Raw genomic sequence first — 19,717 nt, forward strand, 5'->3', positions numbered from 1 at the left:
TTTTTTTTTATTATTTTTTACACTGGAAAAAAAAAAAATGATCACTTTTATTCCTATTACAAGGAATGTAAACATCCCTTGTAATAGAAAAAAGCATGACGGGTCCTCTTAAATATGAGATCTGGGGTCAAAAAGACCTCAGATCTTATATTTAGACTAAAATGCAAAAAAAAATAAAAAATTGGAAAATGTCATTTTTCAAATGACAAAAAAAAAAAATGTTTCTTTAAGAGGCTGGGCGGGACTGACGTTTTGACGTCACTTCCGCCCAGCAGAGCTATGAGGACGGGCGAAGGAGATTTTTCCTTCAGTCTCGTCCCCGCTCAGCTGCCGAACGGTCCCGATCGCCTCCGCCGCTACCGACGGCTCCGGTAAGCAGCGGAGGGCGCGGGAGAGCGGCGGGAGCCCTCTCCCGCCGCCGATAACGGCGATCTCGCGGCGAATCCGCCGCGGAGACCGCCGTTATCGTTACCAGAACCGCTGACAGTAAAGATAGATACCTCGGTTGTGGCAGCAGCTGCTGCCGTTACCGAGATATGTATCTTTAAAGTTAGGCCGTATTTAGTCGTACAGCGGTCTGCAAGTGGTTAAGGGAGTGCTCCTAATCTCAGCTTGTTACCTGTATAAAAAAGACACCTATCCACAGAAGCATCCAATCAGATTCCGATCTCTCCACCATGTCCAAGACCAAAGAGCTGTCCAAGGATGTCGGGGAGAAGATTGTAGATCTACACAAGGCTGGAATGGGCTACAAGCCCCTCGCCAAGCAGCTCGGTGAGAGGGCCGACAACAGTTGGTGGGATTATTCACAAATGGAAGAAACACAAAATAACTGTCACTCTCCTCGGTCTGGGGCTCCATGCAAGATCTCACCTCGTGGAGGTTCAATGATCATGAGAATGGCAGGGGCGGATCCAGGGGGGCAATGGGGCAATTGACCCCCCCCCCCACCCGAGAATGCAGGTAAATGAGTGGGCTGGCGGGCTGCGGGTGTAAGAGCTGGCGGCTCCGCGGGCTGGGCGGCTCGGTTGGTGAACGAGCGGGTGGCCAATCAGGGAGCCGGCGGGCGGGGAGAGCAGAGAGATGACATCATCTCTCACCGCCCAGCATCCCTGCAGTACAATTCCGCAGGCGCGGGAAGCAAAGAGATTACATCACCTCTCTGCTGCCTGACTGGTAATCTGCTGCCTGACTCTGGGACACAGCAAGAGACCAGCTTAGCAGGAAAGTGACACAGACACAACGTGTGGCAGGTGACGTGGCAAGTGAAAATCCGCATCTGGTGGCAGGTGACGTGCCATGTGACAACCTGCAATGTGTGGCAGGTGACATGGCAAGTGACAATCCGCAATGTGTGGCAGGTGACGTGGCAAGTGAAAATCCACATCTGGTGGCAGGTGACGTGCCATGTGACAACCTGCAATGTGTGGCAGGTGACGTGGCAAGTGACAACCTGCAATGTGTGGCAAGTGACGTGGCAAGTGACAATCCGCATGTGGTGGTAGGCAACATGACAAGTGACAATCCGCATGTGGTGGCAGGTCATGTGGCAAGTGACGATCCGCAATGTGTGGCAGGTGATGTGGCAAGTGACAATCCGCATCTGGTATCAGGCGACGTGGCAAGTGACAATCCGCATCTGGTGGTAGGCGACGTGGAAAGTGACAATCTGTATCTGGCGGCAGGCGATGTGGCAAGCTGCATCTGGTGGCAGGCGGCGTGGCAAGTGACAAGCTGCATCTGGTGGCAGGCAACGTGGCAAGTGACAATCCGCATCTGGTAGCAGGCGATGTGACAATCCACATCTGGTGGCAGTCAATGTGGCAAGTGACAATCTGCATCTGATGGCAGGCGACGTGGCAAGTGACAAGCCACATCCGGTGGCAGGCTACGTGGCAAGTGACAATCCGCATCTGGTGGCAGGCGATGTGGCAAGCTGCATCTGGTGGCAGGCGGTGTGGCAAGTGACAAGCTGCATCTGGTGGCAGGCAACGTGGCAAGTGACAATCCGCATCTGGTGGCAGTCAATGTGGCAAGTGACAATCCGCATCTGGTAGCAGGCGATGTGACAATCCGCATCTGATGGCAGGCGACATGGCAAATGACAATCCACATCTGGTGGCAGGCAACGTGGCAAGTGAAAATCCACATCTGGTGGCAGGCAACGTGGCAAGCTGCATCTAGTGGCAGGCGGCGTGGCAAGTGACAAGCTGCATCTGGTGGCAGGCAATGTGGCAAGTGACAATCCACATCTGGTGGCAGGCGATGTGGCAAGTGACAATCCATATCTGGTGGCAGGCTACGTGGCAAGTGACAATCCACATCTGGTGGCAGGCAACGTGGCAAGTGACAATCCACATCTGGTGGCAGGCTACGTGGCAAGTGACAATCCGCATCTGGTGGCAGTCAATGTGGCAAGTGACAATCCACATCTGGTGGCAGTCAATGTGGCAAGTGACAATCCATATCTGGTGGCAGGCTACGTGGCAAGTGACAATCCACATCTGGTGGCAGGCTATGTGGCAAGTGACAATCCACATCTGGTGGCAGGCTACGTGGCAAGTGACAATCCACATCTGGTGGCAGTCAATGTGGCAAGTGACAATCCACATCTGATGGCAGGCGACGTGGCAAGTGACAATCCACATCTGATGGCAGGCGACGTGGCAAGTGACAATCCACATCTGGTGGCAGGCTACGTGGCAAGTGACAATCCGCATCTGGTAGCAGGCGGTGTGACAAGCCACATCTGGTGGCAGGCAACATGGCAAGTGACAAGCCACATCTGGTTTGCAGGCAACGTGGCAAGTAACAATCCACATCTGGTGGCAGGCGATGTGGCAAGTGACACACTCGGGGCTCCCACTGATTCTGCATAATGGCGAGTTAAACTATTTAATTTTATATTACAATGTAATAATAGAAAAAATGCGCTTCAATCATCCCGATACCATAACAACCATGGTGCCGTGATGATTGAAGTGCCAACACCAGTAATTTCCCTGATAAATTGCCCCAAAAAACATATTTTCTGGCAGTGCCCCTCCCCAGACTAGACTCTAGACCCGCCCCTGAATAACGGTGAGGAATCCGCCCAGAACTACACGGGAGAATCTTGTCAATGATCTCAGCTGGGACCATCGTCACCAAGAAAACAATTGGCAACACAGAACACCGGGAGGGACTGAAATCCTGACAGAGCCAGCAAGGTCCCCCTGATCAGGAAATCACATGTACAGGATGTCTGAAGTCTTCTAATGAACATCTGAATGATTCCGAGGAGAACTGGGGGAAGTGTTGTGGTCAGAGGAGACCAAAATCGAGATCTTTGGCATCAACTCAACTCGCCGTGTTTGGAGGAGGAAGATTGCTGCCTGTGACCCCAAGAACACCATCCCCCACCATCATACATGGAGAACACCATCCCCCACCGTCATTCATGGAGAACACCACCCCCCCCACCGTCATACATGGAGAACACCATCCCCCACCGTCCTACATGGAGAACACCATCCCCCACCGTCCTACATGGAGAACACCATCCCCCACCGTCATACATGGAGAACACCACCCCCCCCACCGTCATACATGGAGAACACCATCCCCCACCGTCCTACATGGAGAACACCATCCCCCACCGTCATACATGGAGAACACCATCCCCCACCGTCCTACATGGAGAACACCATCCCCCACCGTCCTACATGGAGAACACCATCCCCCACCGTCCTACATGGAGAACACCATCCCCCACCGTCCTACATGGAGAACACCATCCCCCACCGTCCTACATGGAGAACACCATCCCCCACCGTCATACATGGAGAACACCATCCCCCACCGTCATACATGGAGAACACCATCCCCCACAATCATACATGGAGAACACCATCCCCCACCGTCATACATGGAGAACACCATCCCCCATAATCATACATGGAGAACACCATCCCCCCACCGTCATACATGGAGAACACCATCCCCCACCGTCATACATGGAGAACACCATCCCCCACCGTCATACATGGAGAACACCATCCCCCACCGTCATACATGGAGAACACCATCCCCCACCGTCATACATGGAGAACACCATCCCCCACCGTCATACATGGAGAACACCATCCCCCACCGTCATACATGAAGAACACCATCCCCCACCGTCATACATGGAGAACACCATCCCCCACCGTCATACATGGAGAACACCATCCCCCACCGTCATACATGGAGAACGCCATCCCCCACCGTCATACATGGAGAACGCCATCCCCCACCGTCATACATGGAGAACGCCATCCCCCACCGTCATACATGGAGAACGCCATCCCCCACCGTCATACATGGAGAACACCATCCCCCACCGTCATACATGGAGAACGCCATCCCCCACCGTCATACATGGAGAACGCCACCCCCCACCGTCATACATGGAGAACGCCACCCCCCACCGTCATACATGGAGAACACCATCCCCCACCGTCATACATGGAGAACACCATCCCCCACCGTCCTACATGGAGAACACCATCCCCCACCGTCATACATGGAGAACACCATCCCCCACCGTCATACATGGAGAACACCATCCCCCACCGTCATACATGGAGAACACCATCCCCCACCGTCATACATGGAGAACACCATCCCCCACCGTCATACATGGAGAACACCATCCCCCACCGTCATACATGGAGAACACCATCCCCCACCGTCATACATGGAGAACACCATCCCCCACCGTCATACATGGAGAACACCATCCCCCACCGTCATACATGGAGAACACCATCCCCCACCGTCATACATGGAGAACACCATCCCCCACCGTCATACATGGAGAACACCATCCCCCACCGTCATACATGGAGAACACCATCCCCCACCGTCATACATGGAGAACACCATCCCCCACCGTCATACATGGAGAACACCATCCCCCACCGTCATACATGGAGAACACCATCCCCCACCGTCATACATGGAGAACACCATCCCCCACCGTCATACATGGAGAACACCATCCCCCACCGTCATACATGGAGAACACCATCCCCCACCGTCCTACATGGAGAACACCGTCCTACATGGAGAACGCCACCCCCCACCGTCCTACATGGAGAACACCGTCGTACATGGAGAACGCCACCCCCCACCGTCGTACATGGAGAACGCCACCCCCCACCGTCATACATGGAGAACACCATCCCCCACCATCATACATGGAGAACACCATCCATGTATGACCATCCCCCACCGTCATACATGGAGAACGCCACCCCCACCGTCCTACATGGAGAACGCCACCCCCCACCGTCGTACATGGAGAACACCATCCCCCACCGTCATACATGGAGGACACCATCCCCCACCGTCATACATGGAGAACACCATCCCCCACCGTCATACATGGAGAACACCATCCCCCACCGTCATACATGGAGAACACCATCCCCCACCGTCATACATGGAGAACACCATCCCCCACCATCATACATGGAGAACACCATCCCCCACCGTCGTGTCTCACTAATACTGAAGGTGTGTTACCGGCCAGATCACCAGGTTATCACCTAGAGAAAAAAAAAACCAACCGCCACATCTAATGATTGGTAAGCTGCAATACTGTATATTATTATTATTATGTTATTATTTGTATTATTATTAACCACTTAAGGACCGCCTAACGACGATATACGTCGGCAGAATGGCACCGTGGTGCACAATCACGTACCTGTACGTGATTGTATAAAGCCCAGCAGTGGGCCGCGGGCGCGCTCCCGCGACCTGGTCCAAAGCTCCGTGGCCGCGGGATTCGCAGACCTGATCGCCGCTACAGTCCCACGATCGGTTCCCAGATCTGAAGAACGGGGAGAGCCGCGTGTAAACACACCTTCTCTGTTCTTCACTGTGGCGCCGTCATCGATCGGGGGAAACACAATCAATGACATCAGACCTACAGCCACACCCCCCTACAGTTGTAAACACACACTAGGTGAACCCTAACTCCTACAGCGCCCCCTTGTGGTTAACTCCCAAACTGCAATTGTCATTTTCACAATAAACAATGCATTTTCAAATGCATTTTTTGCTGTGAAAATGACAACGGTCCCAAAAATGTGTCAAAATTGTCCGCCATAATGTCGCAGTCACGAAAAAAATCGCTGATCGCCCCCATTAGTAGTAAAAAAAAAAAATGAATAAAAATGCATTTAAAACTATCCCCTATTTTGTAAACACTATAAATTTTGCGCAAACCAATCGATAAACGCCTATTGCGATTTTTTTTACCGAAAATAGGTAGAAGAATACGTATCGGCCTAAACTGAGGAAAAAAAAAATTATATAATGTTTTGGGGGATATTATAGCAAAAAGTTAAAAATATTTTTTTCAATATTGTCGCTCTATTTTTGTTTATAGCGCAAAAAATAAAAACCGCAGAGGTGACCAAATACCACCAAAAGAAAGCTCTATTTGTGGGAAAAAAAAGGACGCCAATTTTGTTTGGGAGCCACATCGCACGACTGCGCAATTGTCAGTTAAAGCGACGCAGTGCCGAATTGCAAAAAGGGGCAAGGTCCTTTAGCTGCATTTTGGTCCGGGTCTTAAGTGGTTAAATAATAATCCTACCAATAATAATATACAGTATTGCAGCTTACCAATCATTAGATGTGTTTAAGATTCTTATTATTATAATTATTATTATTATTATTATTATTATTATTATTAATAATAATAATACATATCTAATGATTGGTAAGCTGCAATACTGTATATTATTATTATTCTGTTATTTGTATTATATTATTTTTATATTTGTATTATTAAATAATAATCCTGCCAATAATAATAATAATAATAATAATAATAATAATAATAATATACAGTATTGCAGCTTACCAATCATTAGATATGTTTAATATTCTTTTTATTATTATATTATATCCAATGACTGGTAAGTTGCAATACTGAATATTATTATTATTATTATTATTATTATTATTATTATTGGCTGTAAATTATTATGTTATTCGTATTATATTATTATTTTTATATTTGTATTATTATTAATAATTAATAATCCTACCAATAATAATATTCAGTATTGCAGCTTACCAATTCATAAGCTGTGCTTATTATTCTTTTTAATATTATAATTAATAATAATAATAATAATAATAATAATAATAATAATAATAATAATACATATCTAATGATTGGTAAGCTGCAATACTGTATATTATTATTATTCTGTTATTTGTATTATATTATTTTTATATTTGTATTATTAAATAATAATCCTGACAATAATAATAATAATAATAATAATAATAATAATAATAATAATAATAATATACAGTATTGCAGTTTACCAATCATTAGATATGTTTAATATTCTTTTTATTATTATTATTATTATATTATATCCAATGACTGGTAAGTTGCAATACTGAATATTATTATTATTATTATTATTATTATTAATATTATTATTGGCTGTAAATTATTATGTTATTCGTATTATATTATTATTTTTATATTTGTATTATTATTAATAAATAATAATCCTACCAATAATAATATACAGTATTGCAGCTTACCAATTCATAAGATGTGCTTATTCTTTTTATTATTATAATTAATAATAATAATAATAATAATACACATCTAATGATTGGTAAACTGCAATACTGTATAATATTATTAGCAGTATTATTATTTAATAATACAAATATAATATAAGACTAATAACATAATAATATTATATTTTTGTATTAATAACAACAATAATAATAATAATAATAATAATAATAATAATAATAATAATAATAATTGCAGCTTACCAATCATTAGATGTGTTTAATATTCTATTATATTATTAATAATAATAATACATATCTAATGATTGGTAAGCTGCAATACTGTATATTATTATTATTCTGTTATTTGTATTATATTATTTTTATATTTGTATTATTAAATAATAATCCTGCCAATAATAATAATAATAATAATAATAATAATAATAATAATAATAATAATATACAGTATTGCAGCTTACCAATCATTAGATATGTTTAATATTCTTTTTATTATTATATTATATCTAATGACTGGTAAGTTGCAATACTGAATATTATTATTATTGGCTGTATATTATTATGTTATTCGTATTATATTATTATTTTTATATTTGTATTATTATTATTATTATTATTATTATTATTATTATTAATAAATAATAATCCTACCAATATTAATATACAGTATTGCAGCTTACCAATTCATACGATATGCTTATTATTCTTTTTATTATTATAATCATTATTATTATTATTAATAATAATAATAATACACATCTAATGATTGGTAAGCTGCAATACTGTATAATATTATTAGCAGTATTATTATTTAATAATACAAATATAATATAAGACCAATAACATAATAATTATTATTATATTTTTTTTATCAATAACAACAACAATAATAATAATATACAATATTGCAGCTTACCAATCATTAGATGTGGTGGCTGCATTTGTTCTCTTTTTTTAGACAACTGTGGATGAAGGAGCACAGGAGGCACAATATGCAGCAGCATTGACAATCTGGGGGGGGGGGGGGGGGCAAAGTGTTAGATGGACTAGCAGATTAAATACACTAGCATTTATTTATTTATTTATTTATTGTGGGGGGGGGGGTTATTACAGGCTTTAAAGTGGACAAATCCAAATATAAAGCAACAATAGCACCAAAAAAAAAAAGAAAAAAAGATTCATGTTGTATAAAAAAAAATAGCCAACATGCTTCAGATAAAAAGATCCATTTCTTTACTTCCCCAGCAATCATCCAGACTGTTCATTGTAACTTTGTAGCAAGTCACAATGGGTGATAACGCAGCCGGGGCTGATCTGCATCAGACATTTCTGAACACAGCATAAAGACGGCACATGCACCAGGATTGTGTCGTCTCTAAGCTGGCACCAGTCTAGGAAGTAGGTGGTGAGCCTGGATGATGCCTGAACAAAGATGGCGCTGTGCTTTATGGAGAGAAAAGCAGATGAAGGCCCATGATTGAGCATTCCGGACTCCACATGACGAGGATATCTGATGACTGATATCTAGAATGGAGTGTACAGAACACGGAAGAGGCCGGCACACATACGTTATGCAGGCTGTTATTTGGGGGGGGGGATGTAATAAGTGAACCCCAGACTTCCATTATTCCGGTGATATCTATAGGAGGGGACGGTGGCGGCCGGGAACGCACATTCATACCGATCCATGATCGGCAGCACTAAACAAAGACTCCGATCATCCCATAATGAATCCCCGTCCTATAATGAGGAGGACAGTCTATAAAACGGGAATTACTGGAGACGGATGTGTCATTGTAATTGCAGCTCTAATTATCTCACACAGGGATCGTTACACCTACATGACGTCAGTGCAGGCAAAGAGCTCCCAGCAGCCAGGTGTGGGGCGATAGAATGGGCAGCCAGGTGTGGGGCGATAGAATGGGCAGACAGGTGCGGGGCTATAGGGTGACCAGACAGGTGTGGGGCGATAGGGTGACCAGACAGGTGTGGGGCTATAGGGTGACCAGACAGGTGTGGGGCAATAGCGTGACCAGACAGGTGTGGGGCAATAGTGTGACCAGCCAGGTGTGGGGCGATACAATGGGCAGCCAGGTGTGGGGCGATAGCGTGACCAGCCAGGTGTGGGGTGATAGCGTGACCAGACAGGTGTGGGGCTATAGGGTGACCAGACAGGTGTGGGTCTATAGGGTGACCAGACAGGTGTGGGGCGATAGCGTGACCAGACAGGTGTGGGGCGATAGCGTGACCAGACAGGTGTGGGGCGATAGCGTGACCAGACAGGTGTGGGGCTATAAAGTGACCAGACAGGTGTGGAGCGATAGCGTGACCAGACAGGTGTGGGGCTATAGGGTGACCAGACAGGTGTGGGGCTATAGGGTGACTATACAGGTGTGGGGCGATAGCGTGACCAGACAGGTGTGGGGCGATAGCGTGACCAGACAGGTGTGGGGCTATAAAGTGACCAGACAGGTGTGGGGCTATAGGGTGACCAGACAGGTGTGGGGCTATAGGGTGACTATACAGGTGTGGGGCGATAGCGTGACCAGACAGGTGTGGGGTGATAGCGTGACCAGACAGGTGTGGGGCGATAGCGTGACCAGACAGGTGTGGGGCGATAGCGTGACCAGACAGGTGTGGGGCGATAGCGTGACCAGACAGGTGTGGGGCGATAGCGTGACCAGACAGGTGTGGGGCGATAGCGTGACCAGACAGGTGTGGGGCGATAGCGTGACCAGACAGGTGCAGGGCTATAGCGTGACCAGCCAGGTGTGGGGATATAAGGTAACCAGACAGGTGTGGGGCTATAGAATGGGCAGCCAGGTGTGGGGCTATAGGGTGACCAGACAGGTGTGCGGCTATAGGGTGACCAACCAGGTGTCGGGCTATAGGGTGACCAACCAGGTGTCGGGCTATAGGGTGACCAGACAGGTGTGGGGCTATAAAGTGACCAGACAGGTGTGGGGCTATAAAGTGACCAGACAGGTGTGGGGCTATAAAGTGACCAGACAGGTGTGGGGCTATAGGGTGGCCAACTGATATCACATTTGTAGGGTGTACATGTGCAGGGTGATAGTTGAAGGGTGATCAGTCAGGTATGGGGTGTAGGGTGTATAGTTGTAGGTTGATAGGACAGGTATTGGATGATATAACATTTGTAGAGTGTACAGGTGTAGGGGGATATGACGGGTATACAGGTGATAGGGTGAAAAGACAGGTTTGGGTTGTACATTTGTAGGGTGACAAGTGAAGGGTGATTTGACAAGGGACAGTTATAGGGTAATATTGGCCGGTGAAGGGTGTATAGGTGTAGGGTGAAATGACAGATGTAGGGTGACAGGTGAATGTGACAGGTGTACAGGTGTGGGAGATATGGAAGGTGAAGGTCAGATGTAGGGTGATAGGACAGTTGGACAGTTGTAGAATGTACAAATGTAGGGTGATAGGACAGTTGTAGGGTGTACAAGTGTTGGGTGACATGACAAGTGTAAGGTGATATGGCAGGTGAAGGGTGTACAGGTGGAGGGCGATATGAAAGATGTAGGGTGATAGGTGAAGATTAATGTGACAGGTGTAAGGTGTGTGTGTGAGATGGAAGGTGAAGAGATATCGATCAGGTGAAGGTCAGATGTAGGATGAAATCACAGGTGTAGGGTGATATGACAGTTGTAGGGTGTACAAGTGTTGGGCGACATGACAAGTGTAAGGTGATATGGCAGGTGAAGGGTGTACAGGTGTAGGACGATATAAAATGTATCCAGAGATCAGTCAAGTGTAGGGTGACAGCTGTAGGATGTACTGATGTCGAGTGATCAGTCAGTTGTTGGGTGTACTGGTATACGATGATATGACAGGTGAAGGGTGTACAGGCATAGGGTGATACGACAGGTGAAGGGTGTACAGGCATAGGGTGATATGACAGGTGAAGGGTGTACAGGTATAGGGTGATATGACAGGTGAAGTGTGTACAGGTATAGGGTGATATGACAGTTAAAGGGTGTACAGGTATAGGGTGATATGACAGTTGAAGGGTGTCCAGGTATAGGGTGATATGACAGGTGAAGGGTGTACAGGTATAGGGTGATATGACAGGTGAAGGGTGTACAGGTATAGGGTGATATGACAGGTGAAGGGTGTACAGGTATAGGGTGATATGACCGTTAAAGGGTGTACAGGTATAGGGTGATATGACAGGTGAAGGGTGTCCAGGTATAGGGTGATATGACAGGTGAAGGGTGTACAGGTATAGGGTGATATGACAGTTGAAGGGTGTCCAGGTATAGGGTGATATGACAGGTGAAGGGTGTACAGGTAAAGGGTGATATGACAGGTGAAGGGTGTACAGGCATAGGGTGATATGACAGGTGAAGGGTGTACAGGTATAGGGTGATATGACAGTTAAAGGGTGTACAGGTATAGGGTGATATGACAGTTGAAGGGTGTCCAGGTATAGGGTGATATGACAGGTGAAGGGTGTACAGGTATAGGGTGATATGACAGGTGAAGGGTGTACAGGTATAGGGTGATATGACAGTTAAAGGGTGTACAGGTATAGGGTGATATGACAGGTGAAGGGTGTCCAGGTATAGGGTGATATGACAGGTGAAGGGTGTACAGGTATAGGGTGATATGACAGGTGAAGGGTGTACAGGTAAAGGGTGATATGACAGGTGAAGGGTGTACAGGTAAAGGGTGATATGACAGGTGAAGGGTGTACAGGCATAGGGTGATATGACAGGTGAAGGGTGTACAGGTATAGGGTGATATGACAGGTGAAGGGTGTACAGGTATAGGGTGATATGACAAGTGAAGGGTGTACAGGTGAAGGATGTACAGGTAAAGGGTGATATGACAAGTGAAGGGTGTACAGGTGAAGGATGTACAGGTAAAGGGTGATATGACAGTTGAAGTGTGTACAGGTAAAGGGTGATATGACAGTTGAAGGGTGTACAGGTAAAGGGTGATATGACAGTTGAAGGGTGTACAGGTAAAGGGTGATATGACAGGTGAAGCGTGTACAGGTATAGGGTGATATGACAGGTGAAGGGTGTACAGGTGAAGGGTGTCCAGGTATAGGGTGATATGACAGGTGAAGCGTGTACAGGTATAGGGTGATATGACAGGTGAAGGGTGTACAGGTGTAGGGTCATGTGACAGGTGTTGAGAGACAGTTATAAGGTGTACAGGTGTAGGATGTTATGACAGGTGTATAGGAATTAGTCAGGTGTAGTGTGATGGGTGTAGGGCGATATGCCAGGGGAAAGTGAACAGGTGTAAGGTGACAGTTGTAGTGTGATATTATGGGTTCAGAGTGATCAGCCAAGTGCATGGTGTACAGGTGTAGAATAATCAGAACGGTGTACAGAGATATGACAGGTGAAGAGTGTACAGGTGAAGAGAGATTGGTCAGGTGTACAATGATAAGACAGATGTAGGGTATACATGTGTAGGGTGACAGTTGTAGCATGATATGAGGGGTGTAGGATTAGCAGTCAGGTGTAGTGTGATATGACAGGTGCAGGATGTACAGGTGTACAATTATATGTTGGGGTGTACAGGTGCAAGGTGATTTGTCAGGTGTAGGGTGATAAAGGCCAATCAGTCAGGTGTGGGGTGATATGTCAAGTGTAGGGTGTACAATATGACAGGTGTAGGGTGTACAGGTGAAGGCTGATCAGTCAGGTGTGGGGTGTACAATACAATTATATGATGGGTGACAGGTGTGGGGTGTACATGATGGGTGACAGGTGTGGGGTGTACATGATGGGTGACAGGTGTGGGGTGTACATGATGGGTGACAGGTGTGGGGTGTACATGATGGGTGACAGGTGTGGAGTGTACAGGTGTACAATGATGTGATGGGTTATATTACAGGTGTGGGGTGTACATGATGGGTGACAGGTGTGGGGTGTACATGATGGGTGACAGGTGTGGGGTGTACATGATGGGTGACAGGTGTGGGGTGTACATGATGGGTGACAGGTGTGGAGTGTACAGGTGTACAATGATGTGATGGGTTATATTACAGGTGTGGGGTGTACATGATGGGTGACAGGTGTGGGGTGTATATGATGAGTGACAGGTGTGGGGTGTACATGATGGGTGACAGGTGTGGGGTGTATATGATGGGTGACAGGTGTGGGGTGTATATGATGGGTGACAGGTGTGGGGTGTATATGATGTAACAGGTGTGGGGTGTATATGATGTAACAGGTGTGGGGTGTACAATGATGGGTGACAGGTGTAGGGTGTATATGATGTGACAGGTGTGGGGTGTACAATGAGGTGACAGGTGTGGGGTGTACAATGAGGTGACAGGTGTGGGGTGTACAATGAGGTGACAGGTGTGGGGTGTATATGATGGGTGACAGGTGTAGGGTGTATATGATGTGACAGGTGTGGGGTGTACAGTGATGGGTGACAGGTGTGGGGTGTGCAATGATATGACAGGTGTGGGGTGTATATGATGGGTGACAGGTGTGGGGTGTATATGATGGGTGACAGGTGTGGGGTGTATATGATGTAACAGGTGTGGGGTGTACAATGATGGGTGACAGGTGTAGGGTGTATATGATGTGACAGGTGTGGGGTGTACAATGAGGTGACAGGTGTGGGGTGTACAATGAGGTGACAGGTGTGGGGTGTACAATGAGGTGACAGGTGTGGGGTGTATATGATGGGTGACAGGTGTAGGGTGTATATGATGTGACAGGTGTGGGGTGTACAGTGATGGGTGACAGGTGTGGGGTGTGCAATGATATGACAGGTGTGGGGTGTATATGATGGGTGACAGGTGTGGGGTGTGCAATGATATGACAGGTGTGGGGTGATATTACAGGTGTGGGGTGTATATGATGGGTGACAGGTGTGGGGTGTATATGATGGGTGCTAGGTGTGGGGTATATGATGGGTGACAGGTGTGGGGTGATATTACAGGTGTGGGGTGTATATGATGGGTGACAGGTGTGGGGTGTATATGATGGGTGACAGGTGTGGGGTATATATGATGGGTGACAGGTGTGGGGTATATATGATGGGTGACAGGTGTGGGGTATATGATGGGTGACAGGTGTGGGGTGATATTACAGGTGTGGGGTGTATATGATGGGTGACAGGTGTGGGGTGTATATGATGGGTGACAGGTGTGGGGTGTATATGATGGGTGACAGGTGTGGGGTATATGATGGGTGACAGGTGTGGGGTGATATTACAGGTGTGGGGTGTATATGATGGGTGACAGGTGTGGGGTGTATATGATGGGTGACAGGTGTGGGGTGTATATGATGGGTGACAGGTGTGGGGTGATGTGACAGGTGTGGGGTGATATTACAGGTGTGGGGTGTATATGATGTGCCCCCTCCCCCTCCTATCACACACTCACACAGACAGACATTACCCGTAGCTCTCCCCGGGGTCCATCCTCCTCTCTCGGTGTCCCGGGATCCGGTGAAGGGTGTGGACAGGCGGATGCAGATCCCGGGAGGGGAGGATCGGGTGTCGGGCGGCGGCTCAGTGATGGAGCTCCGGCTCGGAGTGTCCGGTACACAGACGGGGCTGAGTGCCGGGGAGGAGTCACCGTCCGGGGGGGGGGGGGGGGGGGACACGGACAGTCGGTACGATTCCTTCCACTATTGATCCGTCTTCACTCCCCGCAACACAACCCCCGGCGCCTGCCGGGAACAAGGCGGGACAGCGACCCCTGCCGGCCGCTCACCGGTACTGCACCCTCTATGCGAGTGATCGGAAATGTCAACGTGTACTTTGTATCCATTTGTATCTTTTTATTCTGTTATTTTGTTTATAAACCTTTTTCACGTTAGTTTTTTTTTTTTTTCCTTCTCATAATTAAAATGATTAAAAACAAACAAAATAAGTGAATTTTTGGCATCTAATTATTATTTTCCCCATGAATATTATTTCCTGACAGCCCGGGACAAAGAGGATCGGCGCAATTTCTGACATCATCCCATGTGTATCAAATCTAGATTTCATATTCGTGCATTTTGTTTTTCCACCAGGATTAAAAAATTCTACGTTATGGCCACTAGGTGGAGCTGACGATCATAGGAAATACACATAATGGCCACTAGGTGGAGCTGACGATCATAGGAAATACACATAATGGCCACTAGGTGGAGCTGACGATCATAGGAAATACACATTATGGCCACTAGATGGAGATGAAGATCATAGGCAATACACATTATGGGCACTAGATGGAGATGAAGATCATAGGCAATACACATTATGGCCACTAGATGGAGCTGAAGATCATAGGAAATACACATTATAGCCATTAGGTGGCGCTGACGATCATAGGAAATACACATTATGGCCACTAGGTGGGGCTGACGATCATAGGAAATACACATTCTGGCCACTAGGTGAAGCTGACGATCATAGGAAATACACATAATGGCCACTAGGTGGAGCTGACGATCATAGGAAATACACATTATGGCCACTAGATGGAGCTGAAGATCATACGATATACACATTATGGCCACTAGATGGAGCTGACAATCATAGGAAATACACATTATGGCCACTAGATGGAGATGAAGATCATAGGCAATACACATTATGGCCACTAGATGGAGCTGAAGATCATAGGAAATACACATTATAGCCATTAGATGGAGCTGCCGATCATAGGAAATACACATTATGGCCACTAGGTGGAGCTGACGATCATAGGAAATACACATTATGGCCACTAGGTGGCGCTGACGATCATAGGAAATACACATTATGGCCACTAGGTGGAGCTGACGATCATAGGCAATACACATTATGGCCACTAGGTGGAGCTGACGATCATAGGCAATACACATTATGGCCACTAGAGGGAGCTGACGATCATAGGCAATACACATTATGGCCACTAGGTGGCGCTGACAATCATAGGCAATACACATTATGGATGGAGCTGAAGATCATAGGAAATACACATTATGGCCACTAGGTGGAGCTGACGATCATAGGAAATACACATTATGGCCACTAGGTGGAGCTGAGGATCATAGTAAATACACATTATGGATGGAGCTGAAGATCATAGGAAATACACATTATGGCCACTAGGTGGCGCTGACGATCATAGGAAATGCACATTATGGCCACTAGGTGGAGCTGACGATCATAGGAAATACACATTATGGCCACTAGATCGAGCTGCCGATCATAGGAAATACACATTATGGCCACTAGGTGGAGCTGACGATCATAGGAAATACACATAATGGCCACTAGGTGGAGCTGACGATCATAGGAAATACACATAATGGCCACTAGGTGGAGCTGAAGATCATAGGAAATACACATTATGGCCACTAGGTGGAGCTGACAATCATAGGAAATACACATTATGGCCACTCGGTGGAGCTGAAGATCATAGGAAATACACATTATGGCCACTAGGTGGAGCTGACGATCATAGGAAATACACATTATGGCCACTAGGTGGCGCTGACGATCATAGGAAATACACATAATGGCCACTAGGTGAAGCTGAAGATCATAGGAAATACACATTATGGCCACTAGGTGGAGCTGACGATCATAGGAAATACACGTTATGGCCATTAGATGGAGCTGACGATCATAGGAAATACACATTATGGCCACTAGGTGGAGCTGAAGATCATAGGAAATACACATTATGGCCACTAGGTGGCGCTGATGATCATAGGAAATACACATTATGGCCACTAGGTGGAGCTGACGATCATAGGAAATACACATTATGGCCACTAGGTGGAGCTGACGATCATAGGAAATACACATTATGGCCACTAGGTGGAGCTGACGATCATAGGAAATACACATTATGGCCACTAGGTGGAGCTGACGATCATAGGAAATACACATTATGGCCACTAAGTGGAGCTGAGGATTAAAGGAAATACACATTATGGCCACTAGGTGGAGCTGACGATCATAGGAAATACACATTATGGCCACTAGGTGGAGCTGACGATCATAGGAAAATACACATTATGGCCACTAGGTGGAGCTGACGATCATAGGAAAATACACATTATGGCCACTAGGTGGAGCTGACGATCATAGGAAATACACATTATGGCCACTAGATGGAGCTGACGATCATAGGAAATACACATTATGGCCACTAGGTGGAGCTGACGATCATAGGAAAATACACATTATGGCCACTAGGTGGAGCTGACGATCATAGGAAATACACATTATGGCCACTAGATGGAGCTGACGATCATAGGAAAATACACATTATGGCCACTAGGTGGAGCTGACGATCATAGGAAATACACATTATGGCCACTAGGTGGAGCTCAGTATCAACGGAAATACATAACGAAACTGGAGGTAATTAAATTGGCGTAGTGAGACACACCAGAAGGGCCCGTCTCTGTACACATTGTGGCATGATGGCATATTTGCCACCTCTACCCGCTTGTTGTTGTTGGGACAGGTCAGTGTGATGATGCCACCATGCTCACCCATAAGAGAACATCTCAACCCAGCAGTCTCTTTTTGTAAGAGCAGCCTCATCCCGGGCTCTGTCCTGGGCACGCCCACCAACGCGTTTCGCCCCATCCTCGGGGCTTAGTCATGGAGGGTTTTTTTTGCGTGAGCTCAAACAGAAAGTTTTGTTCACTGGATTTTTGGCAGGATCAACAGGTGTTTTTGTTGTAGTGTGGCAGCATTTCAAAGGAATAAAATACGGGCAGAGGATGTATTGCAGATATACTGTATGCCGCCCACCCACCATCAAATGACGATGCAGATCTCGTCTTGGTGGACGTCATATGATGGCACACCAGAACAGCCACGATCGCGGCCACGCCGTGTTGCTAGGACACAGCACGGCCCTGATCTCTGTAAAGAGCCACTGATCGGCTCTTTAACCATGTGATCAGTGCCCATGAGTGCCACCAATCAATGCCCGTGAGTGCCCATCAGTGACACAAATCAGTGCCCATCAGTGACACAAATCAATGCCCATTTCTGGTGCCAGTCAGTGCTGCCTTTTGGTGCCCACCATTGCCAACTCGTCAGTGCTGCCTATCAGTGCCCCCTGTTAGTGCCCATCAATGCCGCCCATCAGTGCTGCCTACCCATGCTGCCTATAAGTGCCCACCAGTGCCCCTATCAGTGCCCACCAGTGCGCCTATCAGTGCCCACCAGTGCGCCTATCAGTGCTCCACAAGTGCGCCTATCAGTGCCCACCAGTGCCACCTATCAGTGCCCATTAGTGCCGCCTATCAGTGCTCATCAGTACCGCATATCAGTGCCACCTGTCAGTGCCCATCAGTGTGGCATAATAGTGCCTCCTCCTCAGTGCCACCTAAGCCAACCTGCCCATAAGTAGCACCTCATCAGTGCCCATCAGTGACACAAATCAGTGCCCATCAGTGACACAAATCAATGCCCATTACTGGTGCCAGTCAGTGCTGCCTTTTGGTGCCCACCATTGCCGCCCATCAGTACTGCCTTTCCATGCTGCCTGTCAGTGCCCATCGATGCTGCCCATCATCAACTCATCAGTGCTGCCCATTAGTGCCCATCAATGCCGCCCATCAGTACTGCCTTTCCATGCTGCCTGTCAGTGCCCATCAATGCTGCCCATCAGTGCTGCCTACCAGTGCCGTCTATCAGTGCCACCTATCATTGCCCACCAGTGCCGCCTATCAGTGCTCATCAGTACCGCATATCAGTGCCACCTGTCAGTGCCCATCAGTGTGGCATAATAGTGCCTACTCCTCAGTGCCACCTAATCAGTGCCCATAAGTACCGCCTCATCAGTACCCATCAGTGACACAAATCAATGCCCATTACTGGTGCCAGTCAGTGCTGCCTTTTGGTGCCCACCATTGCCAACTCACCCGTTAGTGCCCATCAATGCCGCCCATCAATGCTGCCTTTCCGCGCTGCCTATCAGTGCCCATCAATGCCGCCCATCAGTGCTGCCTATCAGTGCCCACCGGTGCCCCCTATCAGTGCCCACCAGTGCCGTCTACCAGTGCCCACCAGTGCCACCTATCAGTGCCCACCAGTGCAACCAGTGTTCATCAGTACCGCATATCAGTGCCACTTGTCAGTGCCCATCAGAGTGGCATAATAGTGCCTCCTT

The 19,717-nt window shown here is 46.9% G+C and overlaps 1 protein-coding gene across 1 annotated transcript in view; it reads right to left on the minus strand.

Annotated features, from left to right (window-relative positions):
• Nucleotides 1-15,186, minus strand: part of MID2 (midline 2) — a 304,582-nt gene extending 289,396 nt beyond the window's left edge. Inside the window, exon 1 of the mRNA XM_040322836.1 lies at nt 14,999-15,186. The gene's annotated coding sequence lies outside the window, so the exon portion shown is untranslated. The remainder of the gene's footprint in view (nt 1-14,998) is intronic.
• Nucleotides 15,187-19,717: the final 4,531 nt, after the last annotated feature.

The sequence above is a fragment of the Rana temporaria genome, chromosome 9 (assembly GCF_905171775.1).
Source record: "Rana temporaria chromosome 9, aRanTem1.1, whole genome shotgun sequence".
Taxonomy (NCBI): Eukaryota; Metazoa; Chordata; class Amphibia; order Anura; family Ranidae; genus Rana; species Rana temporaria.